Source organism: Zalophus californianus, chromosome 12 (genome assembly GCF_009762305.2).
Source record: "Zalophus californianus isolate mZalCal1 chromosome 12, mZalCal1.pri.v2, whole genome shotgun sequence".
NCBI classification, from domain to species: Eukaryota; Metazoa; Chordata; class Mammalia; order Carnivora; family Otariidae; genus Zalophus; species Zalophus californianus.
The window spans coordinates 36277357-36302057 of NC_045606.1; the positions used below are offsets into that span (position 1 = coordinate 36277357).

The window sequence follows — 24701 nt, forward strand, 5'->3', positions numbered from 1 at the left end:
GAGGTTGAAAGCCAGACCCTCAGGCAGCAGCTTTTAAATTATACAAGCGTATACAGTCCTGTGCAACTGCAAGCAGATGTGCCTGGTGATCTAGAGGTGTTCCCTGGGCGGTAGTTGCCAAAATCGTGTCTCCAGACCCGTGTATAAGCTCCCGGCTGGGAGACTGAGGCAGGCTGCCGGGAGGCAAAGAGAAAGAGAGGGCGTGAAAACGCAGTGCGCACCAGCCCACGCTCACGTTGTTCGTAGGCTCGTGGGGGTGTTGCCACACCAGAAGCCTGCCCCTCAGGCCAAAGCTCCAGGAAGTGAAAACAGGCCTTTTTCACCGAAACGGGGGGGGGGGGTACGTGTTCCAGTCTGTGCAGCACCCTAAGTCTCTGAGGGTTACAGTCCCGTGGGATCCCGGAATACAAGCCCCCTGGGTACCAGAGCTAGGAAGAGCAAGGAGCATCTCCTGGGCGGCAGTCAAAAAAAGACCAGGACACCAGACACGTGTAAAAACTCCCCTCCAGGGGACAGTGGCACTCTGGAGTGTGGCAAAGAGCGAGCCAGCGAGCATGAAAATGGCACGCACCCGCTGGAGTGAGGCAGAGGGAGCGCTTAGAGATGGCACCCGCACAGAAAGAAAAAAGAAAAAAACGAGACAGAGACAAAAGAAAACAAAACAAAACAACAAATCTTGAGTTAAAAAAATTTAAAAAGTGCCTGCCGGTTGGAGCAAGGTGGAGGGAGAACTCGAAGATGGCAGCCTCCAGTCCCGTCCCTGGAAAGCATCTGAGCAGGCCCCCAGAAGTGTGTCAAATCAGATGTCTGTCCCTCAGGCCAACGCTCCCAGACAAGCATCTGAGCCTCTTCCACACAAAGTCTGGGCACCCCTGGATCGGCAGCTCCCACACCCGGTCCTGAGGCTGGTGAGTCCGAGCGCGGGCCCTTTAAGAGTCCAGGTTACTGGAGCCGCGTGCGTCTTGTGGACACCAGCTCGAGTTGGTTTTCAAAGCTAGATGTTTGGGGGCTTGTCTCTCAGGTGCCGGTTTTAAAAGTTGGGGGTGTCTGACGTGGGGTTGAAACCCTTTGCTCTTCAGTGAGAAGTTGTGGGGTTTGAATTTCCTCTCCATTTTGGGTATCCGCTAGGGAGTTGCGGAGGTTCATAGGGGTGGTGATGGGGCTTTTGGCGAGATTGTGTCTCAGCCTCTCCTACGTGCTTTGCCGTGGACCTTCTCTCTTTTGCTGCAGGCTAGGAGTGGCTCAGACAGTAGTTTTTGCAGAGAAAGTAGTTTTTTATGTAACACAGATTCAGTGTGTTCCTAGGAGAAGGTGAGTTCGGCATCCTCTTCCGTCGCCATCTTGAACCGGAAACTCATAAATCTGTACATTGAATCCAGACCGTAACAGAAATTTGAGTGTATATTGATAAAAAAATTCTAATTTTAAACTTTGCTTCTTGTGAATCTGTGACAGAAGGGTCGTCTTTATTTCTGAAGCAAATAGGATAAAGGAAATGTTGTGACAGTCTGAGAAGTTCATTATATTATGGGTATCATGTCCCAACTTTTTCATGACCGAGACTCATAATAAAATGATTGCATTATTAAAGGAGTCTATTACACTGACTCCATGAAATCTTTACTCAGCGATATGTCTCATAATGGAAATAAGTAAGGCGCTGAAAATATGGCTACATGCATGAGATAATTTCATAATTTTTCAACTTGGATTTGTGGAAATTATGATCTATTATTATCTCTTAGCCTCTAACTTAAAGAGTCAAGAAAGTGAAGGGCAAATTTTGCAAGAAGACCACTTTGAGAGACCATTCCGTTCAATATTTGTTAACAACAAATCCCAACATCTGTTAAAATGGTTCTCATCTCTTGGCTTTCAGGAATCATAATTATAAAAAATACAAGGGTGAGATCCAAGCGTTATGGTATATTTAGAGGCTGGAGGCAAAGTGCCTTGAGGTTACATAGTATCAGAGTCTTTCAGCAGTCTGGCATACAAGATCAAAGTCAACCTTATAAATTAATAATTGACAAAACACGTTTGAGATTTTTTTCCTCAAAGGGTTCATCGTAAAGTTTATCTCAGTAGAACCAGGTGTCCTTCAAGATTACAAGATAGTTTTTGCTTGTTTGTTTGTTTTCCTGGAAGTTACGATTTAAATTTGCAGTGTAACTCTTAACAGGAATGAGTTTACTTATTATCAGAATAGATGGAAAAGCCTCTTGAGAAGGAGTTTGTTTAAACCAGTGGAATCAATGTCCTATACAACTGTATGTGACATGAACTTCTGAGGAATATTCAAAATGTTCATATGTGGTGGGTAAAGGGGAGAGGGGGAGCATTATGTAGTACTGTTATCCAAATGTAGCCATTGTACCAATTCCCCTGGAGATCAAAACATAATTTTCTTTTGCTCTAAAACTGAGGTTTTCAAATTGAGTCTGTTTCCTTGGTGACATATGGCAGGATTTCAATAGTACCCAAAACTGCTTGATAAACAGTGTATAGCTCTTGCTAAAATATTTTGGGGGCAAACATTTTTATAACCACAAATTATACAAATATGGATAAATAATAATTGCAATACAAAATTCTCATGCTTAAGGAGAATCACTCTGAGCTGGGCCATCAGAACAACAAAAGGCATGTATACATATTCTCTGCCATTTGTGTTAATTGCATTGAAATGCTTTAGAGGTAACGCTCTAAGAAAAACAGGAATTTGATGAAGAATTTCAGTAGTTTCACCCCTGTGATCACCAGGGCTAATATTTAAATATTGTTGGTAGCCTAGATGAAAAGTATCAAAGAACCCAAATGAGTAAGTAGCTATTCATTGTCTAGTCATAATAGACTACTTAGTAACTGTCTCTACAACTTTATTCCTACTGCGTATGATACCATCATCACCTGTGGATCCATCTCCATCTTCAGGTTCTGAGATCTGCCCCATCTTATCAGGGAAGAAATTTCAGGAAATATAGATCTCTGCCTGGGACACTGAAGATCAAGTCAATTTTGTTAGTCTTGATGTGACCCTGGCTCTTTAGTTCTAGTACCTGGGCTTCTGCTCTGTTCTTAGATTTTAAACACCTATTTATAACAAGTCCTTATTTTTTTTTTTTTAATTACTTGAGTCCAAACATCTTCCCAGTTTCCCAGCTCCTAAAATATAGGGTCCATGTCCAAATGCCTTCTCCAAGCTCTTTCTCTCTATTGTTTCATCCCCTTTCTCTTTTTCCCTTCTGCTGTTATGGAGCTATCACTATCTTCTGTCAGGAAGGTATTGTACTATTTGTATATTCCTAGTGCTGACACAGACGCTAGCATATATATGCGTGTGTATATACATATACATATATTTCTCAGATTTTCAATAAACTTGTCTCAAGTGAACGTGTCACCCTAGATTTCTGCTCCCTTACTATAGAAGACAAGAGTAACCAAATCCATCACAAAACCATCTTACTCTTAGCTAAGCATATGCAAGGCATCTTGAAGAATGTCTAAGTAGAATAGTCTTCTACTTCAGGTTCAGATGTCATATTCCACACGTACAGGGTGATGGATATTCAAAAGTGGTTTCCCTCACACCTTAGCTTATCCCCATGCTTTTGTCATCTGGCTTTCATTAGTTTTATATTCTCCTTATCATCCTTTCTTTCTGTCAGCCCCTAGAGCTGCTCTGTGATTTTTAACTTTTTGGTTTCCTCCTGAAAAGTCTATCCTAGAGGCTGGGTTGTTTGTCCTCCTCAGTCACTTCTAATTCAGTCATTGGGTAGGGAGTGGGAGAGAGGTTTTTCAGATCTTGAAAGTAGGGTGGGGAGGCACAGAAGCCTCTGTAAGGACATTGCCAAAGTGGGGAATTTGAAAGACTAGTATTCCTTTACTGTTGCAAATAGGGATTGTCATTCACTTCTTTATTATGTTAATCAAAGAGCTGGTGATATAGCATTACAAATACGTCTTCCCTTTAGGAGCTATTCTCTTCTGTGTTTTTATTTTGGAAGAATGTCTCCTAATCCACTCTGGGTTGCATTGCGAAAGATTCCTTCTGTATCCTCCTTTTATAACGTTGCTCCCTGTACTATAGGTTTTCCTCTAGTACTCCAGCCATTGTGGGTGCCAGGTTATAGAAAACAGTCAGGTAGAGGTGAGATGGGTGTTTGGACTTGTTTAGTATTGCTACGATGCCTGCCGACACACATATTTCAGTTTGCTGGACTCTTATCTAACTAAACTTCTCATATGGCAACTGCTTCTCTGAACACAATTTTTTACCTGTCACCATGTTTTTTAAATTCTATGCTGTTCTTGACAGCAAAGTTCTCATCCATTCCCATTCCTGCCATCAATGTTAGCCCTGTTTTAGCAGTTAAATATATTTTTCTTAGTAATGTTAAGTACTTGTACAACATTTGGTCTTTTGGATCAAGACAAATTCTCAAGAGAATGAGAACCCTGATTTAGGAATCTAGTCCATGAAAATACAGAACCAAACTTTGTTTCCTTACAGACCAAGCTTGAGCTCTTTGGTGACTGTAGCGGACAGCACGTGTTTTCAATCTCCTCTGGTGATGAAACTTTTATTTTTTTGTTGGAAACTCTTTTTTTTTTTTTTAATTATATGAGGATAGCTCTCTCCTTTCTGGCTATGGAGGGACAGGGAACATGGCATAGGCCAGGCAAATCAAAGTAACCTATCTCCCTGGCCACCGATGTTCAATGACAACCTCTTCAGGCTAATTAGAGACTCTCAGGGAAGTTCCAGCCAGAAATAGTAAGGAAGTCTATCAAAACAAAACAAAACAAAACAAAAGCTACTAGCTTGTAAGTGAGTAACATTGATAAGGGTAGCCATTGATAATCTTGTCCATTCTAAAGAAACCAAAGAAAAAGCCAACAGAGACAGAAGATTCTGAGAGATGCCCAAAGAGGCAGTGTCCCTTGTCTAACCATACTTGAAACCTCAGGACCTACCTACATTTCTGAATTTTCCAGTGATAAGAATTCATGCATAAACTCCTTTTCTTCCCAAGTTGGCTTGAGTGCGTCTTCTGCTACTGGCAATCTAATGAGTTCTATTTGACATTGTAACTACATATTGAACCACTTCTCATGTTATTTACTATCTGAGACCACGGAGTTGTCTTACTTCAGATAAAGGAATAATATAGGAGACGTGCACTTGTATCTGAACTGGCTAAAATAAAGAAATCAACATAGCAACGAGGTGAATAAAGAAATATTCTTTCAAGAGACTGGAACTATAGCCACAAAACCAGTATTCCTATATGCTTTTTCCTAGTGACTTCCATTATTACATAGCCAAGGAAATGCAAGTATTAACTTCATTTAATGGGGTATACCAGGAGAGTCAAAATCTTTCTAAAACAAGATAATCAGATTTGGATGGGCAGGAAAATAGAGAAGCATAAGAATGAAGGAATGTGGACTCAGTCAAATATTAGTAAGGAATTCTGGTCTATTAAATCAAAAAAAGATAATCATTTTTATTGGCTATTATGGCTTTCAGTGCTGTCTATGTTGCATGCACAGCACATAGCTCTATTCCTTGCAAAAAGACTGCGAGTATTAATACTTCTATTTTACAAGAAGGAAACTAAGGCTTAGAAGTTGGTAAAGGCTATAGAGTTAAGGCATAGGGGTAAAGTTTGAATTCAAATCTTTTAAATTTCAAAACTGAGAGGGCTTCCCTCCCTGCCACTCTACCACCCTACTCCCTTGAAACAGGGACACCAAAGGGTGCAGTGACTGACAATCATCAGGTTTTATCAGAAGATCCCAAGATGGGCAGGAAAAAAATCACTGAAATGGCAATCCTATTTTTGGATATCTTCTTGGGCTGAAAGAATATGGCCACAGAAAGGTGATCAGCATAGTTTCATAGTTTAGGAAATGGACTCTGGAGCCAGGGTCCCTGGATTCCAATTATGACTGCAGCACTTGCTAGTTGTTACCTCTTGCACAAGCTATGTAACCCCTTTGTGTTTTGGTCTCCCCATTTTAGAAATGGGACTATTAATATATACCTCTTCGGATTGTTATGATAATAAAATACATTAATGCTTGTAAAGCTTTTAGAAGAGCACTGGTTGCATAGTAAGAGCTACGTAAATGTTTATTAAATAAAGAAAAAGTCAGAAAGTCTTTTTTTTTGTATTTTAATTTTTGAATTAGTTCCTGTAGGTCAGGATTTGGCACTGTTTTCATTTTGGGCTGGATTATATCTTGTTGTGGGGGCTGTGCTGTTTAGTAGCTTCCCTGGCCTCTACTCATGAGATGTCATTAGCACAGCTCCACCTCCCCACCTTTGTGACAACAATAATTTTCTCCAGACATTGACATATTTCCCAATGGGAGCGAGGGGAACAAAAATTGTCCCCTTTGAGAATAATTGCTCTTGATGTAAGAATTAATAGTCTATAGATCTTTATGTATAATTATTAGTAGTTAAAAGTTATAAAGTGGAGCCCGTTGCTACATGTCACTACTACTACAGACATTTCAAAGTTAAAACATAGAAATTTGTTCGAAAAGTTCTTTAAGGAATAAGATGTTGTCACCAGCGTGCTATATAGTCTACTCAGTTCCATTGCTTTTTTCCCCTAAATATTAATTCTCTATTCAGTATACTCTGGTCTTTCCATTTCTGTGTGTTTTTCCCCTCTGTGCCCTTCTCTGTGTAGCAATGCCGCATGTCTACCAGCAGGTGGTATCCATGAATAATATGATCTACATCTTTGCCTTTGCCGGCGTGATCAGATTACCTCTCCCCACACTGCTGTGCAGAGGCTTAATGGTGAGAGCTCTGTAGGGATATTCTCTTTCTTTCCCCTAACTTGGGGGGGTGGGACGATGTTTTCAAAAAGACTTTCAGAGGGCTGCTTGCTACATTTTTGTGACAGCAGATATTACGTATAACTCTACTATTTGAATTGGATGGCATTACTTGTTAGCAGAATAATAGAGGCATTTGCTTTGCTGAATAGTCGGAATTCTGCTACTTTGAATACCCAGATTATGTTATTTCACTCTTCTTAACTGACCACCAATTATTGCATTCCACAATTACATGTGGCAATGTGGGGATTGGCTTAAGAAGATAATAAAAGAAGCCCGAATAGTAATATCTTTATTTTCTGCCTTTTAAATGCCCATAAAAGCGCATCATCTCCTCTTCATATATTACAGTCATAATGTTGATGCATTTCAATTCTAGTAATGAATCATAATCATATGGAAATAAATAAACATTTTCATATGTCAGGGGGTATTTAAAGGTATCTATTCATTATAAAAGCTTTCAGATTTCAAGAAGATATATATTAGATAGTAATATTATGGTTTATGTTATAAAATTTCAATATATTACAATCTTGTCCCTTTGCATGCAACTATTTGAGTCTACCAAATTTTCCTTCTCTGGATTTTACGTTCTGGTTCTTAACTCAGCATAGGGGAACCTACATCTCTATTGTATAGTCTAAATAGATTGGACCTGCTCTTTGGAAAATGGGTACAGGAAACCTTCAGAAATAATGTAGTCATTTTTGAGCCCCAAAAGGTGGAATTAAAAACAAAACCTTTTCCTGGAAGTAAAGTAGAGGATTAAAAAAAAAAAGTTGAAGAGTAGGAGTCTAAATTAATTTAATTCATCTGACACATTGGAAGGATTTTGTGGTTTCCCTTCCCTTGGGTCACTTCTGTACTTGCTGTGGAATCAAATTGAGCCAATCATTTCCTCCAGCTTCACAATCTATATCTGGCCTTGTATTCCAATCAATATTGTAGTGATTGGTATTGATCTTGAAGAGTTGAAATGACTGGCTCAACCATGCCTTGGTTTGATCAATTGTTAAGTATAGACCTAGTGTTAAGAGTTCTGTTCTTCATGAAATTATGATCAAATAAATGACCCCTAATAGAGCTTTGACAGCTTAATAGATTATCCTCAATTAGTAAAATAAAGTGAGGCTTTATCAACTAATATATGCCAGGTAATTTTAAAAATATTTCCATTTTAAAAATCAGTAGAAGTTTAGAAAATATATTTTCATAATATTATAAGATTTTCTACATTACGAAAAATTTGAGCTGTCTGTCTTCATCATCATTCATCCTTCATTCAGGTTTGTTAATCATAACATTTTGTCATATCTATAAAATATATAGAGATATAAATTGTGTGTGTGTATATATATATATATATATTTTTTTAAAGAAACTATTGCTGGAAATCCCTATGTATACCATCCTGATGTCATTCCCATTTATCCTTCTCCAATCATTCTACAGAATTTAGTGTTTACCTTCTCATGTAAGGTTTTACTACATTTGTTGTTATTCTGCCTGTTTTATAATAAATGGTCTCATAGTATTTTCTCTGACAGCTTGTTTTTTAATTCAAATTAAATTTTATAAGATTCATCCATATTGATACAACTCTTACATAGATGAGTAGAGTGCAATTTATTTATCCAGCCTTCAGTTGAAGAACATTTAGGTGGTTTATAATTTGTCTCTCTCACAAGTAGTACTGCTATGAGCATTTGTGCACATGTCTCCTTGTGTACATGTGTGAGAGGGTCTCTAACGGAGAATTGCTAGATCATAGGAAATGAATCTACAAATTTATCAGATATCCCCAAATTATTCTTAAACTTACAATTTCTCCAGCCATGTATAAAAGTGTTCTTCGTATTCTACAATCTCATCAACTATTTGGTATTATTAGACTTTATTTTTATTTATTTTTTGCCAGATATGAAATTGTATCTTACTATGGTTTTATTTTGCATTTATGTGATCACCACCATGTTGCCCTATGTTTATTTGCTATTAGTTTTTGTTTTTCTGAAAATTTTTTGTTCATATCCTTTGCTGTTTTTTTTTTTTGGTTGTTTGACTTTATTCTTATTGATTTACAGAATATCTGTCTCCCATCTTAACCCCCTCAACTTCCAATCTTATTTTGTTATTTGTAGTATCACATGGTTTTGTAGGTTATTTTTTAAACAATTATATTTAAATTTTATTTCCCTCATGTTAAAAACAGTTACATTTTCTTCAGTATTAAATAAATAATATATCTTTACATTAAAGTACTCAAAGATACACATAAATATAAGAAAGTTAAGATCTCACGAAATCTCACCATCCCTATATAAAACTGCTAATATTTTAGTTAATCTTCTAATGCATCTTTTGTGCATTCACCCACATTCCCAGACACATACTTTTACATGTAATTGGATCATATAATTGTCCTTCTTTCTCTTCCTGCCTTACTCTGTCCTCCATTTCCATATTCTGCTACTTTTTCCCCATTTCCATATTCTGTCACTCCAGGTAAGGCATATTAATAACCTTGATTTTCAAGCCAGCAGTGACATATCAAATCCTTCTCATGCTTTGACAATCTGCAGGTCTCTTCTGTGACCAGTTGAAAAACTCGCTGCTTCTGCTAATGGCTCATATGATTTGGCCAGACCCACCTGATTAATCTTCCTATCTTAAGGCCAGCTCTGCCTATAATGTAACCACTGGAGTAAAATCTATCATATTCAAGGTCCCAAGTATTATGCAGGGCATGTACACCAGGGGGGTAGAAATTCTTGAGGGGTATCCTAGAATTCTGCTTACCACAGTCTGCCATCTGGCCCCCAGAGATTCAAGCCCCTGCCAAGTGCACAACACATTCATTGCCTCCTGAGGATTCCGAGTCTCACCCCATTACAGCATTGGCTCATGTCCAGAATCTCCTCTAAATCTCATTAGCTCCAAAGACTAAACTCTCAACATGTAAGTCATCTAAATCATATGCAGATGAGGCTCTTGAGTATAATCCATTAAGGGTAACTCCTGGGGCATAATTAATCCTTGTCTGTGGACCTGTAAAACTAAGAGAGAACTTATATGACCCCAACACTCCCTACATACAACTGTAGGATTAGTATTGTTAACAGTTATAGGCATTCCAATTCAAAGAGGGCAACATGGAAAATAAAAAGGAATCATTGGTCCAACGCAGTTCTGAAATTTGGCCAGGACAACTTTTTAGCCTGAGTTCCTTGATTAGGTTTCAGGATTTGGAGATAATCCTTCACAGCTTTCTGCTCTGTCCCCTGAGTTCTCATTTGTGGCTGGAGGGTGTTGGCTGTGTTCTATTCACTCTTGGTTTCACCGTCTTAGTCATATTCCCTTTTCTATGAAAGGTAGCATGTGCATATATCTGAGTAATTGTACCAGCCTGCTTCTTTCCAGTAGAAATTGGGCATTCAGAAGCTTCCTTTCATTTGTATTCTTTTTGTTCCTTTGTAATTTTCTTAAAAACTTTTGTGTTTTATATTTATTTTTTTGCATTTATATTTTTTGAGAGATACTGTTCTGTAGTTCTTTTTTCTTATAATATCTTTGTCTGATTTTTGATATCACAGTGAAGTCTCACCCCATAAAATAAATTGGGTTATATATCTTTCTCTTCAATTTTCTGATAGATAAAGATAGTGTGTAAAGTTGGTATTTCTTCCTTAAATATTTTGTAGAATTCACCAGTAAACCTATTTGGGCCTGAGGTTTTCAAGTATGTATTCCATTCTTTAATGTGTATAGACTTATTCAGGTTATAAGGTTATGTATTTTTTCTTGATTGAGCTCTTATAATTTGTTCATTTCATCTAAATTTTCTAATTTATTGATATAAAGTTGTTCACAGTATCTCAAGCTCTTTAGTGATTTCCTTTATTTTATGCCTGGTATTGATAATTTGTGCTTTCTTTTTTGCTGATGAGCTTTCATAGAGGTCTTCAATCTTAGTGATCTTTTTATCTTTTTTTTGGGGGGGTGGAGGAGCAGAGGGAGAGGGAGAGAATCCCAAGCAGTTTCCACGCTGTGCTCATGGGACTTGATCTAACAATCCTGAGATCATGGCCCAAGCTGAAAACAAGAGTTGGATGCTTAACCTGCGGAGTCACCCAGGTGCCCCTCTTAATATCTTTTTAAAGAACCAACTTTGGTTTCATTCATTCTATTGATTGGTTTTCTGTTTTCAGTTTCCTTTGTATTTATTATTTTCTTCCTTCTGCTTACTTTGGGTATAATTGGCTGTTCTTTTTCTATTTTCTAGTGGAAAAGGTTAGATCATTGATTTGGACCTGCTTTTCAGCATTTAATGACTAAAATTTTCTCTAAGTACTGCTTTAGCTACATCCCAAAGATGTTGATGTGTTGTGCTTTTATCAGTGGTTCAAATATTTTCTAATTTTCTTTGTGAATTCTTGACCCCTGAGTTGTTTAAATGTAAGTTGTTCAATTTCCAGATATCTGGGGCTTTTCTAGATGTATTTTTTTTTTTTGATTTGTAATTTAATTCCATTTTGGTCAGGGAACAAGTTGTATAAACTTTTAATCCTTTAAACTATTTTTAAGATTTATTTTATGGCCCCTTATGGTCTATCTTCATGTATATTTTATGAGCACTTGAAAAGAATATGTATTTTCAGTTGTTGAATATAGTGCTATATAACTGACAATTAGGTTAATGTTATTTTTTCCGCCAGCTTTATTGAAATATAATTGACAAATAACATTGTGTAAGTTTAAGGTATACAACATGAGAATTTGATACATATGTATTGCAAAATGATTACCACAATAAGGTTAGTTAGCATAGCCATTACCTCACATAGCTACTATTTAGTAAATGCGGTTATTAGTGTCATTTGATCTTCTCTATCTTTACTGATATATATTCACACCTTCACCATTTTGAGTTTAAAAATTTTTTTTTCTGTAGACTCAAGTTGCTTTCTAGACTATTTTCCTTTAGTATATCTTGTAGAACAGATCTGTGAGCTATAAAATCTGTTTTTATTTATATGAAAATTTATTCATTTTCATCTTTAGAGTTTAATCTTTTCTGGATATGAAATTCTTGATTGACAACTTTTTTCCTTCAGGCCTATAAATATGTCATTTCAGTGTCTTTTGACTTCAAGAGTTTCTGATAAGTCATATGTTATATGATCATTGTTATTCTGCATAAAATATGCCATTTTTCTCTGGCTGCTTTTAAGATTTTTCTCTTTATTTTTGGCTGTTGGCAGTTTGAGTATGTGTCTAAAAGTGCTTTTATTTTTATTTTTAAATTTTGCTTGGAGTTGTTTGACATTCTTGGATGTAGCTCTAAGTCAAGAGTAAATGTCCTTTGTGGTCTCTGTTAGATTTTCCTCTGTGTCCCTTGAGATCTATCCCATTGCTCATAGTGTCATTGTTAGCAGTGATTTGGGCAGTTTATACTCTGAATTTTGCTTTTTCTTTCCTTTGGTTTTTATACTGCCAAGATTTCCCCTTTATATAATCTTCTTTCCCAGGTCTGAACTCAAGATTTCTAGAACTTTACCTGATAAAGCTGTACTTTGTTTTTTTAAATTTTGTTTCCCACTGTCATTTTCTCCCTCTGACAAGTCCTTTTGGGACTCCTACTAACTTATAATAGGTTTTGTCTTTATACAGTCTGTATTTCCTAATTTTTAAAATATTTTCTATACCTGACTAATTCACTATCTAGCTTCTAATTTGAAACTATTATTTCAGCTATATCTATTTGTGATTTAACTTTTCATTATGTTTGTAATTTTGTTGTATTTTTTTCCTGTTCTATTTCAAATTGTTATGTCTTTAATTTATTTTAAATATTTATTTTGTAGGCTTGATTCAGTAGTTGCAATGTCTGGTGGCTTTGGAAGGGAGTCTCATCCCAGTGTTGTAATGAGTGACACATCTTTATACAGGGCCCTAAGCCCCAACTTTTTCTTTTGCATGATGCAAAAGCCTTCTCTTTCCTGAACTTTGAACTACTAGACCCTTGGTGACAAAACCCAGCACTGGTCAATTCTGTAAAAGAATATTAGTGCTCTTTAAAGACATGCAATGTGGGACTTGTTTTCTTGTTTGAAACACAACATAGAATCCTGGGTAAATATATCATATAATACATATTTTGAATTCTGTTATTGTTAGTGACAGGTGATTTGATCAAAACTTGATTAAATAGTCAAGTTAAGTGGTTATTACTTTTAATCAGAGTTAAACAGAAACAAATGACAATCTCATTTATAGTCAGAACAACAGAAAGGAAATTAGCTCCTCATCTAAGACTTTAGGAAATGAAGCCAAGTAATTATTGTAGAAATAGGGATGAAGTGTCAGTCTCTGTATTGTCCAATATTTCTTCTCCTAAATAATTATGCTGAGCTAAAACACTTAGTGAACTCACGAATCCTTCAGACACAAATCTTTCTTGGAGGAAACAAGCTTTAATTTGTTTGTGGTTTATTTGGGATTCCCATTCTTAGAAAGGATAATGTATCAATTTGTATTTTCAAGTTTCCAGACAAACTTACATGTATACAAATTGCTATCAATATAGATTTTATATTCTTTAGAACTTGTCTTTTTTCTGTACAAATAACATTAAAATTTAGCTTGGTCAATAAATCACAAATTAAATTTTACATCATTTACTGGAAAAAATGCACTACAACCAATTTTTTTTTTTAAGATTTTATTTATTTATTTGTCAGAGAAAGAGAGAGAGAGAGAGAGAGCGAGCACAAGCAGGGGGAGCCCCCGATCCCAGGACTCTGAGATCATGACCTGAGCTGAAGGAGCCACCCAGGCATCCCACAACCAATCTTTTTAAAGTATTTTCTTTTAATTTAATCAATTCGGTAAAACAATATATTTAGATTCAAAAAACCTAGATCATACTTTTGGCTATATTGCTAGTAACTCTTATTAGTATTTTAACTTCTCTGAGTTTCTTCATTGTAAAATAAGAAGGACCAAGAAAGAAAATCATTAATGTCCCCACTAATTTTAACATTTTATGTTAGGGACTTATTTACTTTAGATGAGGAAAAAACATCTTAGTAAGTCACACGGACTTCCTGAGTGTAAAACACCTATGATTATTCTTAATTCAATTCTGGCTTCCCACACACTTTCTAATTCTTTCTCAGTGCCCCAGAGAGCCAAATGGTTCTGATTCCTTTTCTGAACTATAGGCCACCTGGACCAGTGACTCTCCAATTACATACCTCAAATCTTTGGAAGCCTGTAAAGTCATTGGAGTTATAAAGAAATGTAAATCTTTGAATGCATCAAATAGTTTCTGTAGACTGAAAGTGGCTCATATACGTGTACTTTGATTTTTCAAATATAAATGGATGTTCCTGTGATTACTAAAGTTAAAATAATTAATTTCAAATATCTACTAATTTAAGGAAAATACCTTAATGATTAAAAAGATTTTTTGCCGTGTATTTTTCCTAATAGATACATGTAAAATTTAATTTGTAAATTATTGACCAAACTAAAGGCAACTTTTTTGTCATTCATAGTTTTCCAAACAATGTATAATTAAATTAAAACTACTCTCATATAGAGATATTTGGAAATTTTAGTTTTTGATAATGTTAGGAATAACTTACACTGTTTCCTTCAGTTTATTTTATTTCAGTATGAATTGCCTCTGAAATAAATTCAGTTGTCAGTTTTTGGTAAGGCTGTCTGGAAAATTACTATAGGAAAAAGAAGGCATAACAATTTGATATCTACTCTATATGCCATAGCACTTTATATATACTTTCTTTTTTTTTTTCACTTTGACACTACATTTAATTGATTCTATCTTCCTAGCTGGATTAGGGATTACTTGAGGATGGTAATAGTTGCTTACTTACCAATGGCTTCTCCCACTGTGTCTACTATGTCATGTTGCATAGATAGTAAACGCTTAATAAAAATTCTTTGGATTGAATTGAATGATTCTGTGATTCTATCAGCAGATTAGGAAGCTGCCAATAGATCAGAAAGAGTGAACAGTCCCCTGTTACTGAGAAAATAGAAATGACCAAAGGACAAGACTCCAGATTAGAATGTCATTCAATTAAGGTCAGTATTCTGGGCTACCTCAAGGACCATCCTGATACTCAGAGAAGTCAAAGGACCATGGGTAGATTAATCTTATTCTCTGGGGTTTGCATGTTTAGGTGATCAGTCTGCCTAGTTGAGTCTGCCTAGGACAGATAAAGGAACGGGAATTTGTTACATTTGTTTAATGATGTACAGCTTTCAAAATGCTTTAATATATATTTTGTTTAGGTGTTGATTTTATATAAAACCTAGATTCTATTTATATACTTCATGGCTAGATTGATGTCTAAAGAATTAAGCATGGAAAAGTTGCTGATTACTTGGGTCTTTAATGCTATTAATGTCCTAGCAACAAGCCTAATTGTAGATCCAAAAAGAGTATATATGGAAATACTGATTGGATGATTGAGTAGTGTCTTAATGAAAATTAGGATGACTGAGTTAAAGTTTTGTCAGATACTCAGTATAGATCTCTGGAATCCATCCCCCTTTTCCAGGATATCTGCCTACTTCATGGTCTGGCTTATTTTGTAGTGTCTCTACCTCTCATGTATGTTCTCTTACCAAATCCATCTCTCATGTTGTTGCTGGTAATTCTTTTAAACGCAGACTTAATCATATCTGTCCTGTGTTTGGAAACTTCTGATGGTTCTCCCAGCCTGGAGAATAAAGTAAACTTCTGCTAGCATGCTATGAGGAGATGGAGTCAGAATTTCTCTGATAACATCTTAGATGGCTTTTCTGGGTTGCCCAACTAAGGGACTAAGGTCTCCTGTTCCTAGTGGGAGAGAGTGCCAATGTCTCCAGGTGGTAGGCACCTGGCTTTTCTACTATTCTTCTGAGCAGCTGGCATTTAAGCTCAGACTTTTTGATGTTAGAGCAGTTCATTTTGACCCAATTCTACAAAGACTAGCTCAGCTTGCCCCCATAAAAAAAGAAAAGCAATGTGGGAGTGGGGCAGAGAAGGAGTGGTGTAGTTTCTCTGCTAAAGCATAGCCACATGGTGTGTCCTTCTGCACCCAGGGAGCTCTGCAAATGATGTCATAGCATGCTGAGAGATGGAGGATCTTTGAAATCATTGCACTTCTGCCCAAGTTTCAGCCTGTACTAAAGCCTTTGCAGTACTCAAGGAAGATGAGATTCTTCACCATATACTTCAAATATGCTTTTGTAGCCTCCCAAGTTTCATGTTGTTTTTCTGTTTTATCCCAAGCTGTTTGCTGTTCCTCCCATATTCTGCACATCCATACTTCATTACTTCCATTGACAGTAAATTTCCTAGCTCATTTGCCAGGCAGCCCTACTGTCCTTGGTCACCATAACAATTAAACGGAACTGTTGCATATAACTACTGGCTGTCTACAACACGAAAATCCCATTTTCCCTTATCTTAAAAACTGTCTTTGTAAGCATACCAATTGGTTGATGGTTTAGCTAATGAAAATATGATTTACTCACATTGACATAAGCAACCGTGTCAGTGGGAAAAGTAATAGGTCTCTAGTATCACAGGGTTCTAAATACGCATGTTTGAATTTTTATATTTTTGCAAAACTCCAACTCTCTTTTTGTTCAATATATATTTTTTATTCTACCACGTTTCCACTCAGCTTTCACTGGGTTGTCTATACAAACTGTTCCCTAAGGTGGTTCCCGAAACCGTCTACTTACATGCTTAAATTAGATATATAATTCAGATCATTGAACTATCATGTCATTCTAAAATGAATGGTCTAATATTTGAGGCTATTGTGTTTGGGCCTGATGCAGTTCTTCCTTGCTGATGACTCTTAGGCTAGATATTATCCACTGTGCGTACGCAAATTATATTATGCTTTTTTGATCAAAATTATACAAAGGTCAGAGATTTACTTTCCATTTTATCTTACATAGATGCTCTCACCAAAAAACAAACAAACAAAATTCCATGGAATGTATTCAATGTCAAGGATGGGATGTAGAGTGATGACTTTGGCTGAAGCATGAGTGAACTGTAAGAGGGGATAAGAATAAGTATAGAGACTGGTGGGCAGAATTTTTAGATGGCCTTCAAGATTCTTGTTCTCTGGTGTCCATCTACCTTCTCCTAGTTGTTCAGTCAAATACTAATCTTGATATTTTCCTGTGAGGATATTTTACAGATAAATTAAGTCCTCAAGTCTGTTAACCTTAAAATAGGTAGATTATCTGTGTAGATCTGATCTGAACTTAAAATCACCTTAAAAGTAGGGAATTTTCTTTAACAGGTTGCAGAAAAGGAGGTCAGAGATGCAGAGCACAAGAAGGATTTTATGTGTCATTGATGGCATAAAGATGGAAGGAAAGGAATAAAGTAAGTCTCTCGGAGCAGAGAGCAGTCCCTGACTGACAGGCAGCAAGGAAATAGGAACCTCAGTCCTACAACTGCAAGGAATTTAATTCTGCCAATAACAAGAATGAGCTTCAAAGTAGGCTTCCCCTCAGAGCCCACAGATAAGAACTCAGCCTACCTGATACCTTGATTTCAGTTTTTTTGATGCCATGGACAGAGAACTTATCTATGCTTACCCCATGCTGGATTTTTAACCTACACAGTTACGAACTACTAGATTGATGTTGTTATAAGACACTAAGTTTATTACTTGGTAATAGAAAATGACTACAGAAGATACTGGGTTTTAGATGTGTAGAATTTGATGTGTCTTTAAGGCAATTAATAGGAGATGCCAACTGTCCAGTTGGATATGAGTCATTGTTATATTGGTGATAATTAAAGTCATAGACATGGATGACATCACTTATTTAGACTATGACATGAGAAGAGGATGGAACTTCAAGAATCCTAATAACTTAATGGCCAAGTGGATGTCAGTAAGCCCACACAGGAGACAGAGAGGTAATCAGTTGTAAAAACAAAAGCAGTATTGTATCCTGGAAGCCAAGAAAACAAGTGTTTCAAGGAAAAGAGCATTGTCCATGTGACAAATGCTCCCCAGATGTCAAGTAAGAAATATTTCTCTTGGGTTAATCAAATGAAGTTTATTGGCTACCTTTAAAAGAGCTATTTTCATGTAGTGGTGGGGACATAAACCAGATAGAATAAGATGAGTGAAAGTGAGGAAAAGAAATCACTAAGCATAAGGGCGCCTGGGTGGCTCAGTCAGTTGAGCATCTGCCTTCGGATCGGGTCATGATCCCGGGATCCTGGGATCAGGCCCCGCATCAGGCTCCCCGCTCGGCGGGGGGCCTGCTTCTCCCTCTTCCCCTGCTCATGCTCTTTCTCTCTCTTTCAAATAAATAAATAAAATCTTAAAAAAAAAAAAGAAAGAAATCACTCAGCATAGAAAACTCTAAAGTTTGCTTGTAAAGGGAAGAAAGTCAGAAAGTGTCTGGAGCACATTCTGTGTGGAGCACTGGGTGTTATGCACAAACAATGAATCATGGAACACTACATCAAGAACTAATGATGCAATGTATGGTGATTAACATAATAAAAAATTTAAAAAAGTGTCTGGAGATGTTGGTTTATTTTATTTTTTCTATGGGAGACACTTAACATTTAAAAGCCAACTAGAAGGATCCAGTTGAACAGAGCTTTTGAGAGAAGGAGGAATAGATGGTAGTTTCCTGAAAGTGTTGGGGAGATGAGATCCAGAGCATACATGGAGGTTAAATTCCTTCAGTGTGACAGGAATGAAGGGATATTGATAGGTTCTAGTATATACAGATTCACATATTAGGAAAAATGAAATTAATTAGTTCTAACCTGATGGCTTCCCTTTCCTCCAAACCCATGAAGCACTGTTGTCTGTTGAGAATGTGAGGTGGAGAGGAGGCACTATAAATGTGAAGAGGATGGATAAAGTTTAAAGTAGTGATTGTGGAAAATGGGGGACTCAACTGAACAGACTCATATAGGTAGTTTAAGAGTAAGCTTGAATGTCCTAACAGAATTGAGGATTTTTCTGTCATCTTTGCCACATCTGTCACCCTTTACCTTCCTTCACTCTGAGGTAGAACTCACCTATAATATCTTTTTCCCTTGAAATACCACGGCACATTTTTCATACTGTGATACAGATAATCTCACTGTATTCTAAACACCCATTAACATGTCTTATTCCTGCAATAGACTGTGATTCACATAAGACCATTTCTGATGCCTCATCTTTGAACTTCAATAGTTTAGCAAGTAATGAAAATAAAATAGTATTATTAGGGCCTAGAAAAAGTAATACAAGCAATAACAGTAATTTTTAATAATAATAAAAGTTACCCTTTATTGAACACTAACATGTGTCACTTCATTCAGTTTGCTTAAGTAGATTTTCATTTTCTTATTTGTAATTTAATTTTGTCCTTACAGTTTCTCTCATTTGTCTATTTAATAGATTAGGAAGATAAAGCTTAGAGAGGTTAAGTGTCTCCATGGTAATATTGCTATTAAGTGGAAAACCCTTTTGAGCTCAGATCTGCCTGATTCAGAATCCCACACTTTGACCACTATTTTCTCTTATTTTTCTGTAGTACTTATTGGATATTTATTTAGTAAGTTTCTTATATTTCAGGACATGTTTTTACTGAATATTTAGAAAATTTTCTTCCTTAACCTATTGAAGGGAAAAAAAACAAATTCATTTATTTATTTTGTATAGATGGACTTTATATAGAGAGCTCTATTGCAAAAGTACTGCAAGAGAGAATTGATGTAGGAATATGCTAACTGAGTTTGGTAACAAAATACCACAGACTGGATAGCTTATAAACAACAGAAATTTATTTCTCACCATTCTGGAGGCTGGAAATTTTGAGATCAGAGTGCTGGAATGGTCAGCTTCTGGTGAAGGCCCTGTTCTGGATTGCATACTGAGGACTTCTGGCTGTGTCCTCACCTGCTGGAAGGTTTAGGGAGCTCTGTCAGGCCTCTTTTATTACATTCTTAAAGGACTTAGTCTCCTCCCAAAGGCCCTACTTCCTAATACTGTCACCTTGGGCATTATGTTTTCAACATACGAATTTGGGGAAGACACAAACAATTCAATTCATAGCACTAATCGACTGAATTAGAACTCAGTATCACCATTACTACATCACACAAGAAGAATATAAAACAACTTAGTTTGGCAAGGCATGACTATCTGCTTAATTAATTAATGAAAAAGGAAAAAGAAGTCAACTCTTATTCCAGGGCATAACATGATCCCATGGTTAGTCAGATAAAAATTGGATCACTTTAGAAGCAGTTTCTAAGACTTGTTTGGAAAGTGGTTTAACACATTGCTGAAATGTAAGTAAGTATCCAGTCCAAATGAAGTGACAAAATGGCAGTGTTGTTGCTATTCTCCAGTGTACTGTTTTTAGGGGAAAAATACAGAGGAAAAAAGACTCAAAGATAACACAATTTAGGAATAAATGAAAACTCCTTATATGTGAATCATTACTGGGTTGATTATGCAATATATATTTTATGTGTCATTTTACTTATTTCTTTAAGCAATTCATTGATAGCAAAGAGCACTAGATGAAAGAGCGAAGAGAGAGCTCCAGTCATTTCATTTTGTCACTTAACTAACAATCAAGGAAGGGGAAAAAAATCCTAAATGTACTAACCTGTGATGTTTATAACCTGTGAATATAATTTTTTTCTGTAATACTTACATTCTATAATACCACAAATCAACATTTTTCAAATTTAGAAAAAAGTTTATCATTTTTCAGAAAAAGGTATCCATCAATCCATCATTATCTATGTAAAATCTTTTTTTACATATTGGAAATTTTTTAAAAACTAGTATTTTTGGTTATTTATAGTTAAGTGGAAATACAGAATTTCAGATTTTCAGATCAGAAATTCTATGTATATGTTTTTTAGTTAAGTATCTAATATTTACTTAAAGGAAAATTTCACATATATACCATTTAACAATTAAAGATTTTAATTTAGCTTAAATTCCATTTTTTAGTGAAAGTGCATAATTTGGCAATGAATAAATTTTAAAAGAAGGTATCATTTTTGTTTAGGAACTGAATATATAGATTAAAGTGTAATTGTGGTTGAAACTGTGAAAATACATGAAAACTATTTTTAAAACCTAATTGTTTGATATACATGAGCTTTATACATAAAATAATCAACTGGATTATACGCATATATTTATGTATTTTTTATGATTGATGAGATGTATTGGTAAAGATGCTATTAGAAACAAGTAACAGAATATCAACTCTAATTGGTTTAAAAGTAAGGAGATTTATTTACTCATATAATTGGAAGACAAGTAGCAAAATGCAATTAAACATTAGTCTAGTGAGGTACTTGTATATGTATTTGCATACCATCAAATACAATCATTTTAAAGGTTCTGTTTGATAAGTTTTGACAAATGTATACAACCACAACCCTAATCAAGGTAGAACATTTTCTTTACTCCTCAAAATTCTTCTTTGGTATTTTCAGTCAACCTCTCTCTACCATTTCCAACCTTATAGCCTGCCACTGATTCTATCTCTGACATTACGACTGGTTTGCCTCTTGTAGAATTTCATAAGCTATCAGACATGGCTGGATTTTTTTGCTCAGCATGTTTTTGATAATCATTTATGATGTTGTATGTATCAGTATTGTATAAAGGTAAAGCTTTTTAATTTCTGAGTAGGATTACATTGTGGGAATATACCACAATTTGTAAACCCATTCACCTGTTGATGGACATTTGGTTAATTGACAGTTTGGGGCTATTATACAACCTGTTAGGAACAGTTGAGTTTTTGTGTTGACGTATATTTTCAGTTTTCTTAGGTAAATACTAAAAGAGGAATTGCTGAAATTTATGTTAAGTGTATGTTGACTGAATTTTATGTTAAGTGTATGTTAACTCTTTTCCAAAGTGCCTGCACCATTTTACAATCCCACCAACAATATATGAGACTTCAAGTGTTCTTTCTTAAAGCTGGTGCTTGGTATTGTCAGTCTGTTCAATTCTATTTTATTTCTTCGTGTCTAGTGGTATCTCATATCTAATTTGCATTTCTATCATGAGTAAAGATACTGAGAATCTTTTCCACTGCTTATTGGCCATTTATATATCTTCTTTACTGAATGCTTGTTTAGGGCTTTTTACCCTTTCCATTAGTTTGTTTGCCTTATCATTGAGTTTTAAGAGTTATTTATAGGGCGCCTGGGTGGCTCGGTTGGTTGGGCGACTGCGTTTGGCTCGGGTCATGGTCCCGGGATCCTGGGATCAAGTCCCACATCGGGATTCCCCTGCTCTGCGGGGAGCCTGCTTCTCCCTCTGCCTGCCACTCCCCCTGCTTGTACTCTCTCTCTCTCTCTGTCAAATAAATAAATAAAATCTTAAAAAAAAAGAGTTATTTATATATTTTGGATATAAATTGTGTGAGAAAGAATTAATTCAGCAGGGCTGAGTTGTTCAAATCTTACATGTTCCCATGAAGGACCTATTTTCATTACTGGCCTTTGGCCAGCTCTCAAGTGAGTTCATGAAATGCTCTGACTGGTAAGGATATTTTGCACACTTAGGGCCTTGAGCCATACTATACCAGTTTGTCTACATAGTTTATACAAATAATATGATTTATGTTGCATACTTGCTTTTTGAGGGGGAGTTAGAAACAATTCTTGTACTACATTATGAATATACTAAATGCCACTAAACTGTACACTTTAAAATGGTTAATTTTATGTTGTGTCAGTTTTACCAAAAAAAAAATAGCAATTATTAAAATGGGCAAAAGATTTAAATAGACATTTCTCCAAAGAAGACATATAAATGACTATTAAGCATACGAAAAAATTCTCAATAGCTACAATAAAAAAGATAGATAATGATAACTCTTGGCAAGGGTATAAAGAACTTGAAATTCTCATACATTGCTGATGGGAATGTAAAATGGTACAATTGCTGTGGAAGTCAGTTTGGCAGGCCCTCAAAAAGTTAAAAATAGAGTTACCATATAGCACAGCAATTCTGCTCCTGGATATATATACCCAAGAGAAATGAAAACCCATGTCACTTTGTACACAATGTTTATAAAAGCATAATTCATAATAGGCCAAAAGTGGAAACAACTGAAATATCCGTTACTTGATGAGTGGGTAAATATAATGTTGTATATTCAACGGAATATTATTCTGCAATAAAAAGAAACAAAGTATTGATACAGGTTACAACAGATGAATATTTATTATTTTAAAAATTTAATTAACTTATATTAGTTTCATGTATACAATATAGTGATTCAACAATTCAACAGGTGAATCTTTACAACAATATTCTTAGTAGACAAAGGCAGTCACAAAAGACTGGATTATATATTTACATTTGTATGAAATGTACAGGATAGGAAAATTTATAGAGACATAAAATAAAACAGTGGTTGCTCAGGGCTGGTGGAGGTGGGGGAGGAAGGTTGGAGAGGAATGGGTATTTACTGTTGTTGGGCATGGGATTCCTTTTAGGGAAGACAAAATATTTTAAAGTAGATTCAGATGACCATTGCATAACCCTGTGAATTTATTAAAAATGTTGAAATATACACTTTAAATAGGTGAATTGTATGGTATATGAGTTACGTGTCAAAGCTGTTTAAAAATCAATCACTGACGGGGCGCCTGGGTGGCTCAGTCAGTTAAGCGACTGCCTTCAGCTCAGGTCATGATCTCAGGCTCCTGGGATTGAGCCCTGCGTTGGGCTCCCTCCTCAGTGGGGAGTCTGCTTCTCCCTCTGCCTGCTGCTCTGCCTGCTTGTGCTCACTCTCTCTGACAGATAAATAAATAAAATCTTTTAAAAAAATCAATCACTATGATGGCTGGTATTGTTCAGTTGTGTTATAAACTGAGTGACTAAGCCATGAATATATCAGCTTATCTCTATTCATACACTCTCAACACAGCTCACAAACTCTTTTCAAACAAAATCTAAATACTTATTATGTATACTGAAAAAATAGAAATGGAAATACTGCATTATTTGAACACTATAAGCGCCTCTAGAAATTGTGAACTATTCTGAAAATAGTGAATAATGAAATAATGAAGAACTTGCTTCCACACTCTCAGAAACTTTTCTTCTGAAAGATAACATTAAATTAAACACATGAAATGATTTCCAGTATAATATAATTGGTAAAATATCTAGCAATACCAGTGGATGAGACCTGAAAGAAGTAAACCATACTTATTACCGGTGGGTAAACTGGTGGGTAAGACCTGAAAGAAGTAAACCATACTCATTACCGGTGGGTAAACCGGTGGGTAAGACCTGAAAGAAGTAAACCATACTCATTACCGGTGGGTGAGACCTGAAAGAAGTAAACCGTACTCATTACCGGTGGATGAGACCTGAAAGAAGTAAACCGTACTCATTACCGGTGGGTGAGACCTGAAAGAAGTAAACCATACTCGTAGCTGTTACTACTTCTCCAAGTCTTGGCTTCCTCATTTATAAAATGTGTACCATAATAATACCTACTTCAAAAAATTGTGAAAATTAAATTGGGTAATGCATGTAAGTCCTCAAGTATTAGATGTTATGAGAACCAGTATTGTTGTTTTTTTGTTATTTTTATATTTTATGTATTTGATATGTAAATATTTAATTGTTATTTTGATGATCATATCTAGTATTGACAATCCCTGATCCTATAGGACTAAGTACTAGTCCATACTTCCTGGGACAGATTCTAAATGATCAGATACTTTCTCTTCTACATTCAGGGTGGTAGACTGGTCAAGAGATGGG

The 24701-nt window shown here is 35.9% G+C and overlaps 1 protein-coding gene across 1 annotated transcript in view; it reads left to right on the plus strand.

Moving 5' to 3' along the window:
• Positions 1-877: 877 nt before the first annotated feature.
• GNGT1 (G protein subunit gamma transducin 1) overlaps positions 878-24701 on the plus strand; it is a 301365-nt gene continuing 277541 nt past the window's right edge. The window contains exon 1 of the mRNA XM_027573730.1: positions 878-908. The gene's annotated coding sequence lies outside the window, so the exon portion shown is untranslated. The remainder of the gene's footprint in view (positions 909-24701) is intronic.